The sequence below is a fragment of the Rhineura floridana genome, chromosome 17 (assembly GCF_030035675.1).
Source record: "Rhineura floridana isolate rRhiFlo1 chromosome 17, rRhiFlo1.hap2, whole genome shotgun sequence".
NCBI classification, from domain to species: Eukaryota; Metazoa; Chordata; class Lepidosauria; order Squamata; family Rhineuridae; genus Rhineura; species Rhineura floridana.
Window position 1 is genome coordinate 6,836,505 of NC_084496.1, and position 12,891 is coordinate 6,849,395.

A 12,891-nucleotide genomic window follows, 5' to 3' on the forward strand; every position below is an offset into this window, starting at 1 on the left:
ACCGCACCCCGGATGTCGCGGCAGCAGGCTCTTGAAGTTGTTCGTTGATCGACCCTCTCCGGATGGAAATGTGCCTGTCTTCGGAGAGATGAGGTCTATAGGTGAACAAGCAGGGGTGAGCATGCAATAGAGCACGGGGGCAGAAAGCTTGCTTCAAGTAAATGCACTACCCAATTCTGAAGTCTGATGGGGGGGAAGAGAAGAGACGTACAAATAAATATTTTGCACACCATCTGTTTGTCTATCACTCTTGTTTCTCCCACCTTCAGAGTTTCCCTGCATTTTCCCGTGGGCTTACGGCACTGTTGTATGCTTTTTCTTCCAAATATTAGTAGTGCTTTCCGTAAAGAGATTGCAAGCTAAGGAAGTGAAAAGGCGGGGTGTTAAAAGCTGCCCAGTAAAATTGAAAATACTATTTAGGCTTCTCGCAGATGGCTTGGCACCTCGTTCCCTCTCACTATATGAGTGGATTTGTTGCACTAGGATGGCAGAGCGCATTAATCCACTTCACTTGCATAAACCTGGCTTCCTATTTAGCGCTTGAATCCTTCCAATAAAATACTGATAGGCGGGTGGTGCCGTTTTTGTGCCCAGGGATGCGACAGCACAAGGGAGGCCCCACTTGTGGGACCGACACTGGTGTTTACTAGAACGAGAGCCAGAGGCAACAGGAGCTTAGGCTGCATACACGCTAAGCGCCTTGTGGCAGGCAAATGTAGTTTTGCTGGATCTGGAATTGATCGTGCTTGTCCTGAACATGCTGCTTTTGATCCAGATTGATTCTAGAGCCTGCTGTCCTCAAGGCTGGGTGCGGTTACTTGCTCTGCATTTGAAAATCTGCTCCTCCATAAGGTTCTCCGCACCTTTTCCTCCCTTTGCAGGCCCCAGGTGACTGAAGAAGGAAGCGGCATTTGAGTTCCTGGTATATGCCCACCTCAAATGTCATTGGGCAGGTGTGGATACACACACCCCTTCGCTGGGATCGCCTCGGTCAGTTTTCAAATGGACACACTCAGTGGTGATGCAGGATCAAACTGCGAGGAGCTTTGGTTTTCAGAATGAAACTGGTTTCTCAAGAAGCACTTTTCAGGGCCAGAAAAGTATGGAATAGATCTAGATTGTGCGTGGACGACATAGAAAAAACAACTGCATGGATTCTAGAATAAAAGCCAGCCACCCTTAGAATTAAAGAATTCTGAGCTCAGGATTTTGAGTATCAGAACTGAACTGAGCTCACAGCCCTTTCTCACCAAAATCCTCCTGGCCCCCTGTCATGTTTCTTAATGTCAGCAGTATATCTTTAGAGGGTGAGAGAATCATTTTGCTGTTGCCGTTAAGCAATTGGGCATCAGAAATCCTTACCGATCTGCTTCGAGTCATCTGGAAATCTATTAGGAGATCCAGAGCTACGTATCTATTTTCTGCCCCCTCCTGCTTAAGCAGGTGCAGTCTGTGCCCTTTCAGGCTTTTATCCACAGCGAACAGTGGGATCTAGAAACTTTAGAAAAAATTAAAAGCAGAACTGGAGGGTGGTGTTCAATGCTAGCCCTTCTCAGAGTAGACACATTGAACTTAATGAACATGACAGGGTCCTTAATTTCAATGGGTCTACTCAGAGTAGGGCTTAGTTGAATACCACTCGAAATCTCTTAAATAGTGGGAGGTCCTCCATGTGCATTCACGTACACACCGCTTCCATCTAGGCAAGGAAGAGGCATTGCAGATCAAGGAAAAACACTCAAGGATGAGGGCTGGGAAGGGGCATAGCTTGGGAAGAGTCCAGAGGGCCAGGCATAGTGGTGTGAAGGGCCACATTTCTGTCCCATTCCCCCAGCCTGAGGTTCTGTACTCTCGCTCTAAAACATAGCTGCACCCTCCCCCCCCCAATTAATTATGTCACTATGATCTGTTGGGACAAAAGAAAAAATCATCCCAAATTCGAGAGTTACAGCGCTAAACAGGATTATAGCATTTGGAGGGGTCTGGAATTGAAGCATTTGGATTTAGGAGGCCTATTGTTGCATGTACAAGCATGCCAGTCAGTGAAGCAAAGCCCACCCCCGTGTTGCTCCGTGCAGGTGCAGTTGCGCTGCTGTGCGTGGGAGTGTGAGCAAACAGCGTGCATCTCTCCATATGCAATTTTTTTAAAAAACAAAATGTTTTGTGTGTGCGTGGGTGGGTGGATCTAGGAAGATAACAGCGTTCATGATGTGGGCTTTAGAGATTCAGCCTGACAGGTAATAATTCCAACTAAGTCAGATGCCTGAGAGCCTGGGATTCCATCAAACGCCCACCCTCCCACTCCAGCAATGGGAGGGAAGCCTCATAGAAGAAACTCTGTCCAGGGCCTGTCTGGGACCCGACTGCCATAATATCGTAATTCCTAATAACTGAAAATCAACATGAGAAATCGATCCTGCTTTAAAGAACCTAAAATGCATCAGATGCCAGTGCGGGCTGGTCTATTAGGGCAAACGAAGTACTGGCCCACCAACTTCAGCCAGCCCCCACCTGCCTGCCTTCTTATTTACAACCAGGCCAGGGGGTGGCCCTGCCTTCCTCCTCTTCAGTCTCAGTGTTGCCCTTGCAGAACTCAGTAGGGAGAAAGATGGAACTAGAATGAGGTGGCTCTGCCTGTCATCGGCTCTGGCCCTGCCTGTCATCGGCTCTGGCTCCGCCTGCTGTTGGGCTCCCTGCCTTCCACCCCACCAGCCAGTGGCGGCTGGTGGCTTCATGTGAGAGGTGCAATGAAATCCGCTCCAGGTTTTAGTTCAAACTTGCAAGGAGCTGCCCTTCAAACAGTTTGGGCAGCACCTTGGACAGCTCCCTGAAAGTTTGGACTAAAACCTGGAGCGGATTTCATTGCCCCACTGGCCCGGCAGTAGGTCAGTTTAACGTACAACAGGTGGAGAGTGGTCCAGCTCTGTATAAGGGAGCAGCCTAACCCAAGGTACAGTCAAACTGCAAAGTTCTCTTGTACCTTCCCTTGTTCCCATGGCTGGGAACTGGGGAGGAGCATCACTCCTTTTAAAGCTTTCATCTCTTCCAGCCAGAGCATCCTTGCTGGGTTTTTCTTCTGGTGGCATCGCCCAATAATGTTGCATCCGCAGCTCATTTAATTAGATTTCTGTTTACTCTTCCAGCCAGAGGGTACATGACAAAGCCACAGTGCTTCATCCCATGGCCGAGTCCGTGCCTTGATAGCCCCCACCCTCTTTCTTTGCCCTTTGCTTGCAGACCTCTCAGGTCCACAAACGCTTACTGTCAAGTCTCTTTGAATTAGTCCCTCATTCCACACACACACACACCAGTTAAACTTCTAAATGCCGCCATGTCAAAGGTATTTTGCACAGATCTTCCCTCGGGTTTGGATGGACGAAACCACCACGAAGATGGTTGAGATTTTTTTTTAAAAAAAATACAGACCAATATACTAATAGCAGCAGGTCATTGGTGCTGTAATAATAAGTGGGACCCTGCGTCAAAATGTTGCAGCGTGGAGTGCTTCTGTTCAGGGCTCCTTCCAGCCTCTCCATTCCATTGCCCCTCCCCAACAATCAGTCAACATCCCATGGCCACTGAGCATGCTCAGTCCTCAATGGGCGATTCTGGGATTTTCCCCGCCCTCTTAAGCCCCCCTCCCAAATTTTCTCAGTGTTCTCAGCCTGCTGCTACCTCCATTTTCCATGTGGATGGGGCTGTTTGGGCTCCAGAGTAATAACAATGGCCAAATTAATCTGTATATGTTGGGGCAGGACCGCAGCTCAGTGGTAGAACATCTGCTTTGCATGCAGAAGGTCTCCGGTTTGCTGGCCGATGGCATCTCCAGATAAGGCTGGCAGAGACTCCCTGTCTGAAACCCTGGAGAGCCGCTGTCGGTCAGTGTAAACAGTACTGAGCTAGGTGAACCAAAGGCCTGCTTCCTATGTTTTGCGGAAGGCCTGCAGCTCAGAGCATCTGCTTTGCATGCAGAAGGTCCCAAGTTCGATCCCTCTATCTCTAGGAAAGGCTGGGAAAGGCTCCTCCAGTTGCTGTTGGACGCCAGTTCCCTTGGGCCTTAGCCTGCAGCACCGGCAATGAAGGAGGAGGGATGCGGTAGTTCCGCAACTCATTGATGGCTACAGCTTCACCATCCCTGACTTCGGCCCTTTCTGCACCGTACATCTCCAGCATAGCGCACTACTTTCACAGTCATGGCTTCCTCCCAATAATCCTGGGCACTGTAATTTGTTAAGGATGCAGAGAGTGGTTGCGAGACCCCTGATTCTCTTCCCAGAGCTACAGTTCCCAGGGTCCCCTGGGAAGAGGGATTGGTGGTTAAACCACTCTGGGAATTGTAGCTCTGGGAGGGGAACTGGAGGTCTCTCAGCATCCTGTGTTCCTATGACCCTACGGTAAGGCATGGCGTTCAGAGAACTGAGGTTGCAATGAGCAGCGGCGGTTGCTCCATGAGGGGAAATGGGGCACTGCTCTACCAACCTCCGCCTGCCCTCATCCACCTCCCACTTGCTTGTCTTCTCACTTACAACTGGTCCTGGGGTTGTACTCCCTGCCAGCGTCCTCGTCCTCTTCCGTGTTGCCCTTGCAAAACTCAGCAGGGCAAAGGATGACAAATCTAGATTTGGCCTCCACCTTCTGTTGGCCTCCCTGCCTTCCACCCCACTGATCTCAGTGGTCGTCAGCTGCTATTAGCATATATATATATATGTGATATTGCTAGTATATAGATATAAATGATATTGTTAGTAATGCTGCAAGAGACAGGGACACACAAAGCTCCTGTGGCTGGGAGTTCCACAGTCTGGACCGTTTCCTGCACCTGAACGAGCCATGCCTCCCCCACCCTCAGTACAATTTCAATGGCATCATCCCTCCCAGTGCAAGCAGTAAAGTCACACTTGGCTTGGCCCTTAGGCTGCCACCCTAAACTTATTTCTTAGGGCAGGGATAGGGCAAGCTGTGGCCCTTCAGACGTGACTGGCCTCCAGCTCCCATCACCTCTGACCGTTGGTCATGCTGGCTGGAGCTGATGGGGAGCTGGGAGTCCGGCAGCATCGAGAGGGCCGCAGGTTCCCCACCCCGTCCTAGGAATTGGGCATAGTGGGGCTTGCTTCCGGGTCAACATGCATGGGGTTGCACCGTTAGCTGCTGAGTCAAATCAGACCTGAGGCCCTTGAGGAACTGCCTGTACGAGAGTTTGCTTCCTGCAGTAACATCATGGGAGGAGTGTTTCCAACTTGCCCCCACCCCCCACTCCAGCCTTTGGAAGCCTTAATGTTGCCTAAAGGGTGATGCCAAAGGGACAGTGATCCTTTGGGGAAGCTGCAACGTTGGTACTTGGCCAGGCTAACTTGATTCTTGGCTGATTTGTGATGGGCATGGCAGCAGGGGCTAGAACATCTAGACTCAAGGTGCCATTGTTCAAACGCTTGTTTCTTGCTACTGCCAGGAGGCACAATGTTTCTGCATTTACAGTACCAAAGCAGTTGCTGGTGGGCAGTTATATTTGCAATTACACCGTTGTTTTATTACGGCTGCTGTTGCGGAATTGTCTTTCCGAGTATTGATTTTGCGATACATTGCTGTTCTTGTTGTAAGCTACTTTGAGCAGATTTTTTTTTTGAAAGGCGGCAAATAAAGTGACGATGGTGATGATCAGAAGGCTCACATGAGGTTTGTGTACTTTCCCTCTTATCTCCCTTAGACAAGGCAAGTTCGTCCCCGCCATATGAGGTCTCTAATACCATTGCTTTAGAGACCCACACGACAGACTTTAAGTGGCAACCCTGCGGCTTTTAACAGCTGACCGAGGAACGGAGAGGCCTAATTATCCATGGTGAAAGTGGCAATCGGGTCACAGCTAGGTTATTACGGGACGCAACCGTTGAAAGGGAAACAAAGCATAGGGCATCTCGCTGCAGGGCTGATTGCGCGCACCGGGGTGCTGTCTGGCGCAAGCCCTGCTGGGCATGAATGAGAGGTGCAGGAGGGCAACAGCAGTAGTGTGGCCAAGGACATTTTCCATCCACGAATGAGGAAAGGATTTGTATTAAAAATGATCAAGGGGGAGAGAACAATTTGGTGAAATTCTCGTGGGTGGGATGTGGGTTTTTTTTTTGTCACAGCTGACAGGTCTTACCTCTGCCCACCAAAATATCTTCTTATTAAATCACTTTTTTTCTACTACTCAAAGGATCCCAGGACAGTGTATAAGCGTTCCATCCCTGCAGCAGCACTGTGAAATGGGATAGGCTGAGAGGAGCCTAAGAACAGCCTGTTGGATCAGGCCAGTGGCTTGTCTAGTCCAGCATCCTGTTCTCCCAATCACGAACCAGAGGCTCCACTGGGAAGCCCGCAAGCGGTCCCTGAGCGCTGTGGCACCCTCCCCACTTGTGATTCCCAGCAACAGGTATTCGGAAGCGTACCGCCTCTGATTGTGGAGGTGGAACATGGACTTTTCCGCCTTGAATTTGTCCCTCATTGAAAGCCATCCAAACTTTCCACCATGGAGAGGCAGCGATGGGGGAGGGGGAGATCTGCCCTTGCTGGTTTTCCTTCCTGTCGCACGGCTGTTCAAGACCCAGAGAGCATCTGCCCATTCAAAGGCTGCCACTCTGAATCAGGACTGTCGGCACTGATCTAGACGATGGACAGGTCTGCCAGCAGCTGTTAACTGTGTTTGCTAAACGCTGTTTTCACATATTGAAGCAGTATACCTTTTCTATAAAAATAGATTTATTTAGAAAAGGAGAAAATAATCCACTGCAACCAAATCAGTGAAACACAGAAATCCAATGCAGGCATTTTCCCTTCAAGCCTAAGGTCACCATGCAATTTAACTGTTATTACCACATCCCAAATAACAGCCAAAAGGTCTATATGGATATTTTTGTGGGGCTTTGTATTGTTCAAAATCTAAAAGAAATAAAACAATATAGAGTCCATACTGTAATTACAGAGTCATTCTTCTTGAATAAACCTTCCACCGTATCATCATCATCCCATCTATTTCCAACGTTCAGGGTGTGAGTGCCATTCATTAAGCAGCTAAAAGGGCAGCTCTCACATACAAAAAGGAAGGTTATCAGTAGTCTTGGTGGGACCTTGAGCTTTACAGAAAATCTTCAGAAAAAAGATCCTCCCCACACAAAATACGGTCCAATGAGGACTGAGCATCGTCATTGACCCTGACTGCTGACTGTTTGGGGGTGGGGGAATGAAAAACTGGGGTTGGGAGGAATGAGATAGAGGGACTGGAATCCTGAACAGGAGCTCTCCATACTGCAACATTTTATTAGAGATTCCACTTGTAGAACTTCTAACACCAAAGATCTGTAAAGCAATCACAGATGCTCTTGCACAGCCTGGTTAGCCTACGGTCAGACACAGATTTTCGCAATTGTGGGGGATTTAAAAGGGTTGCTCATAGCTTCTCACTGCCTGGCATGGAAATGGGCCAGACTAGACATCAACATCAGTGGCTCCTGACTAGGGATGAGGGAGGTTCGATTCAGTTTGCATTTCAAGACAAATCTATCACATTCACACTTTCCAAAACAAGGTGAGAACTGAAACTCACAGCCATCCTTCAAAATTCGCATTTATTCAAATTGTGCAATGCAGTTTTCCAACTAACCAATGTTTACAAAAGCGCATATATCGGGGGGAATGTACATAAAAATGAACACACGAGTGAAGATAACATACAAAAATGCACTATATGGCAAGAAGCAGCTTGCAAAAATGTGTAAGTTATTCAAAACTGCTGACAAAAATTTGTTTTTTAGGAGAAATTCGTGGTAAAATGCTGGAGAATTTTCATGAGGATTTAAGAAAAAAATTGCACATTGCAGTAGAAACGTGGAGGACCGAATTTAAGATTGGGAAAAGGAGAAATGGAGAGACCCAAAGGTGACAGACCTTTCCATCCCGTCCTGACAGGGAGCCCAAACAAGCAGGCAAAGCCAGAATTAATGATAGGCCAAGCCAACTTAATTCTAATTTTGCCCAATCCTGCTCCCAACTGGGTTCTGGAAAAGCAACACTCAGACTGAGGAGGAAGCTGACAAGAGAGTGCCACTACCCACTGGACTGGATGTAAGTAAGAAGGCAGACAATGGGGAGCTGACTGAGGGTAAGCTGAGACTGGTGGGGCAGCGCCTCACTTGCCCTACTGGGCTAGCCTTCACTGCCGCTGACTCAGGGCAGCAGTGAAGTTGATGGATTGATGCTCTGAGTCACGCTAAGGCAGCTTCAGGTGTTCTGTGAGCACCCACTGATTCAGCACCATATCACTCAATAGCAGAGGACATGCTTTGCATAACCTGTGCATTAATTCCATCTAACGGGTAGTAGGAACGTTCCCTGCTTGAAGCCCTGGGCAAAACTGTACAACAATATATGCATATGCAGTAAGACATAAAACAGCAGAGAAACAGCACAAAGCCAGCATTAACATGACTGGCTAATTGAGAAAGTTTAAGCAGCGGCAGAGGACTGTCGGCATAAAAAGGCCTCCAAGAGACGCCTGAAAGTCAATTGCACGGTTGCCTGCCGTATCTCTGCCGGAAGAGCATTCCACAGGATGGGACCGGCGCCACTAAGTGCCATACTTCTAGCTGAAGCCAGCCAGGCCTCTGTAACATCTCTGTAAATTAGGGCTGAGGGAGAAATTGGAAAATGGCAGAAACTCTTGGCACTCAAAGCGTGGCTCCGTGGAATTCGGAATGTAGCCATGGCGGAAAAATAAACTTTTCCTATGAAAAAGGGTAAGGGGAAAGCAGAGCCGGTGGACTGTGGTCTGGCACCCTTTCATGGATGATGATACTACTCATGGGCAAAATTTGGACGTGTCATATGCATTTCTCCAGCTTTGGAACTAAATTTGATTCCCCCCCCCTTGAAATGACAAACAAGGAATTTTATTTCTTTCCTTCTTTATTAATGGTATGAAGTGACTTATACAACCTAACTTTCTCAACTTGATGTACAGACTGAAAGATGTTACTAATCTTTGGTTTCACTTACCTGGTTTATTTTCTCTTGGGCTTATTGATGTATGATTCCCTTTTTTCCTGGTACTATTATCTGGAAGCTGATCTTGCTGTTTTCTTAATAAATTATTTATTTCAAACTTTCTGAAACAATGCATGAACACAATAGACAGCCACCCTTCGAAATTCACACTTCTCTGAATTTTGCAGCTCAGTTCTTCCACCCAAGTAATGCGTTCAAAAATGCATATATTATTTATTTATATATTAGTGAAAAGAACACACACAAGCGCATTACAAGGGAAAATTGCTTTGCAAATATATGACTATTAGGCAAAATTGCCTACAAAAATGTGTTCGTTAGGATAAATTAGCCCTAAGGATACTGATGAATTTTCATGAGGACTTTAAAAAAACAATAATTCAAAAACTGATGTGGAAACGTGAATACCTGAACTTAAGATTGGGGAAAAATGAGAAGCTGAAATTGACAGACTGATATTTTTGTAAAAAAATAAATAAAAACATCTTGGGTGGAGAGGGGGCAGAGGGGAGGAGGAAGTTTTTCCATCCTTGTTCCAATGCAGGAGACTGATCTGGTAGAACCCTACGATCTGATGCAGCATCAAGGAGCTTTATAAGAGCGCATATACAGCTGTGTCCTGCGATACAGCAATCTGCAGCATCTTAACGACATCGTTAATTGCTTCCGATTTTCCCTTGACAAAATGCAGCCTCTGTCATGTGTAGCAAGAGGAGATGGACGGGGAACACATTAAAAGCATCAGCATCGCATAATCCTTTACATTCTTAGCAAGGATTAGAAAAGAAAATGCATTGGGGGATTTGTGCATGTGGCTTGTCATTTCGCGGTGATGAACTAATTGGTTGATGTGATTGTGAATAAATTACTTAATGCTGCTCTTTCCTTCCCCAGGGGCCCCTCCCAATTATTTTTTAAAAAAATTGAAGGGGGTTTGTTTCAAAGTAGAAGGCTGGGAAGGATACAGGGAGGGTAAAAAAGCAATGTTTACTCTTAAGCAACAGCTGGAGAAAGAAAGAGGACACAGACGAGAGGAGCAATATCCTTTCAACAAATGACCAACAAAATGAATAGGGTCTTCAATAGCAAAAAACATTCTGCCTGGCATGCTTTGCCATCGGACCTCTGAGCACCTTCTAGGAGATGTTCTGCATGCACTTTGTCCATTTCCTTTACACCAGCAAATGATTTCAATTTAACCTTTTAGCAAGTGGGGCCTGCGACAAAATGTTGCAGCATAACCTCACCTCCATGCAGGTACACGTGTTTCCGGGCTCCAGCCGGCCACCTATGTCCTCCTCCCAAATGCTCCATTCCGCTGTCCATGTTTTACACCACACACACAAGCTGACACACAACATTCCGTGACTAGCAACGGCGCTCAATTCTCCTTGGAATGTTTTTTTGGGTTTTGGTGGGGTGCTTTTTTTTTGGTACTTCTGCAAAAACTCAACATTTCTCCAGGGGATGTCAATAAATCCCTCTTGTTTCTCAGCAGCCTGGCTTTGGCCAAATGTTGTCTGCAGTCGCCACCTGAGTTTGTTACCAGAGGGACTGGTGCTTAACCATTTGTTGCCCTTTAAAGGGGGCACAGCCGGAACCAGAATGCTGGGTTGGAACCAATCTTTCGTCTGTTCCAGCAGACTCCTCTTATGTAGCTAGGCCCATAGTCTATCGGGAAGCTAATCAGTGCGAGATTCACAGGGACACAGTAGAGCTCCTGCCCAGAGCCTGGTACGTTTGTGCAAGAGGATTGTGCCCCATGTGAATGAATGGAATAAGAACATAAACATGTATGAAGAGATCAGACCAAAGGGAAACATAGGAAGCTGCCTTATATTGAGTCAGAACATTGGTCCATCCAGCTCAGTATTATCTACACTGACTGGCAGCAGCTCTCCAGGATTTCAAACAGGGCCATTTCCAGCCTACCTGGAGATGCTGGGGATTGAACCTGGCACCTTCTGCACATAAACAGATGCTCTTCCACTGAGCTTCCCCATAAAGGCTGCCTGCCTAGGGACGCCTTTTGGTTGCGAGTTCAAGACCACATCCAAGCCGGGTTTGATAAAGCATTGCATGCTCACTTTTCCATCCCATTTTTTTACCACGCGCAATTCGACAGACTGGGAAGCTCTAGTTTTAAATGATGTCGGTTGACCCACCCTATTCCTGCGACTGTAATTTGTTCTAAACTGTTTTTTTATATTGAATTTTTAAATTGCTGTAACCTGCCCTGGGACTTTATGGTAAAGGGTAGGGTACGAAATGAAACAAAGAAGGATTATTATTATTATTATTATTAAAAAAGCAAAACACCCAGGCTGCACAAAAGATAGAAAATCGGGGAATGGAGACAAGAGGGCTTTAAACATCCAAGGAAAATAATTACTAGAGCAGAAAACGTGAGACAGCGCAAAGCAAGCCAGAAGGCAAATTCCTTGGCTGCAGCAGCTAGTTTCGCTAACCCTTGGCATGAAAAGAAAACAAAAAAAAGCCGGCTATTTCAGCAAGGCAGAAGAGATATCCAAGAGGTTCCATGGCCACGGGCTCCAGCGAAATGAGGCTGAACGCCACTGCCTCAAAGGCGCCTTTCCTGTTTTAAGAACCCTCACAGTGCAAACCTATAAACCTGTCTACTCAACATGAATTTCAGTGGGGCTTACTCTTCCAGGGAAGTGGGTTCAGGATTGCAGCCTTCATGTCCTCCTGTCTCTCGCTTTGCCTTTCCAGTTTGGAAGGAAGAGGGCCTTCTCTGGTCCCAGAAAGTGCTGGTCCACAGTTTCATCTGCATCATTAGTTAGCAAAGATCCCATGCAGGCATCTGGTTGGCCGTGGTGACAACAGGATGCTGGATGAGATGGGGCTCTGGCCAGATCCAACAAAGCTCTTCTGATGCTCTTAAAGAACCATCCCTGGGTTTTTTTCTGCCAAGGGATCCTTTGTCCATCTGCCATGGAACTCCTTTGCAATGCAAAGGATTCTGGGACAGATTCTAAGGCGCGCACACAATTCACAAAAGGCACCAGTCCAGCTGGGCCTCTCTTTAACCCTGTGTGAATTAACAGCACACTCTAGAAGGACTCACCGTTTTCCTGCACGGCAGGGCAAGATGGGCACAAAGTCAGATTTAAGTCACAGAGATTGGGAACACCAATATTTTATCCAAATTGAAGTATTTTGGAAGATCCATATATTGAACAGCTTTGTGGGCGTCCCAAAAGCATCTTGTTGGCCACTGTGAGCACAGAATGCTGGACTAGCCGGGCCTGATCCAACAGTGAGGCTCTTCTTAGGTTCCTATGCACCAGAAAAAATTTGTAGGGGGAAAAGAGGACTTTCCCCACATTCACACTGTACATTTGTTCCACTATTATTCCACTTTAAACAGCCATGGCTTCCCCTAAAGAATCCTGGGAAGTATAGTCTGTTTAGGGTGCTGAGAGTTGTTAAGAGACCCCCTATTCTCCTCACAGAGCTACAGTTCTCCAAGTGGTTTAACACTCAGTCCCTTTTCGCACTGAACTCTGGAATTTTAGCTCTATGAGAACAGGGATCTCCTAACGACGCTCATCACCCTTCACAAATGACACTTCCCAGGATTCTTCGGGGAAAGCCATGGCTGTTTATAGTGGAATAAATGTACAGTGTGAATGTGGCCTTTATTTTCAGTGTACTGCAATAAGATAGGATAATAGTCAGAAATATAACTTTTCTGTTCCATATTCTTTCATATATTACGTGTGTGTGAGAGAGGACTCATACTCAGCCACAGCTACACACACACACATGCACACACAATTATGAGCGGGTTGTGTGCGTGCACGCGATAATGCATTTAATTCTTCTGGTTAA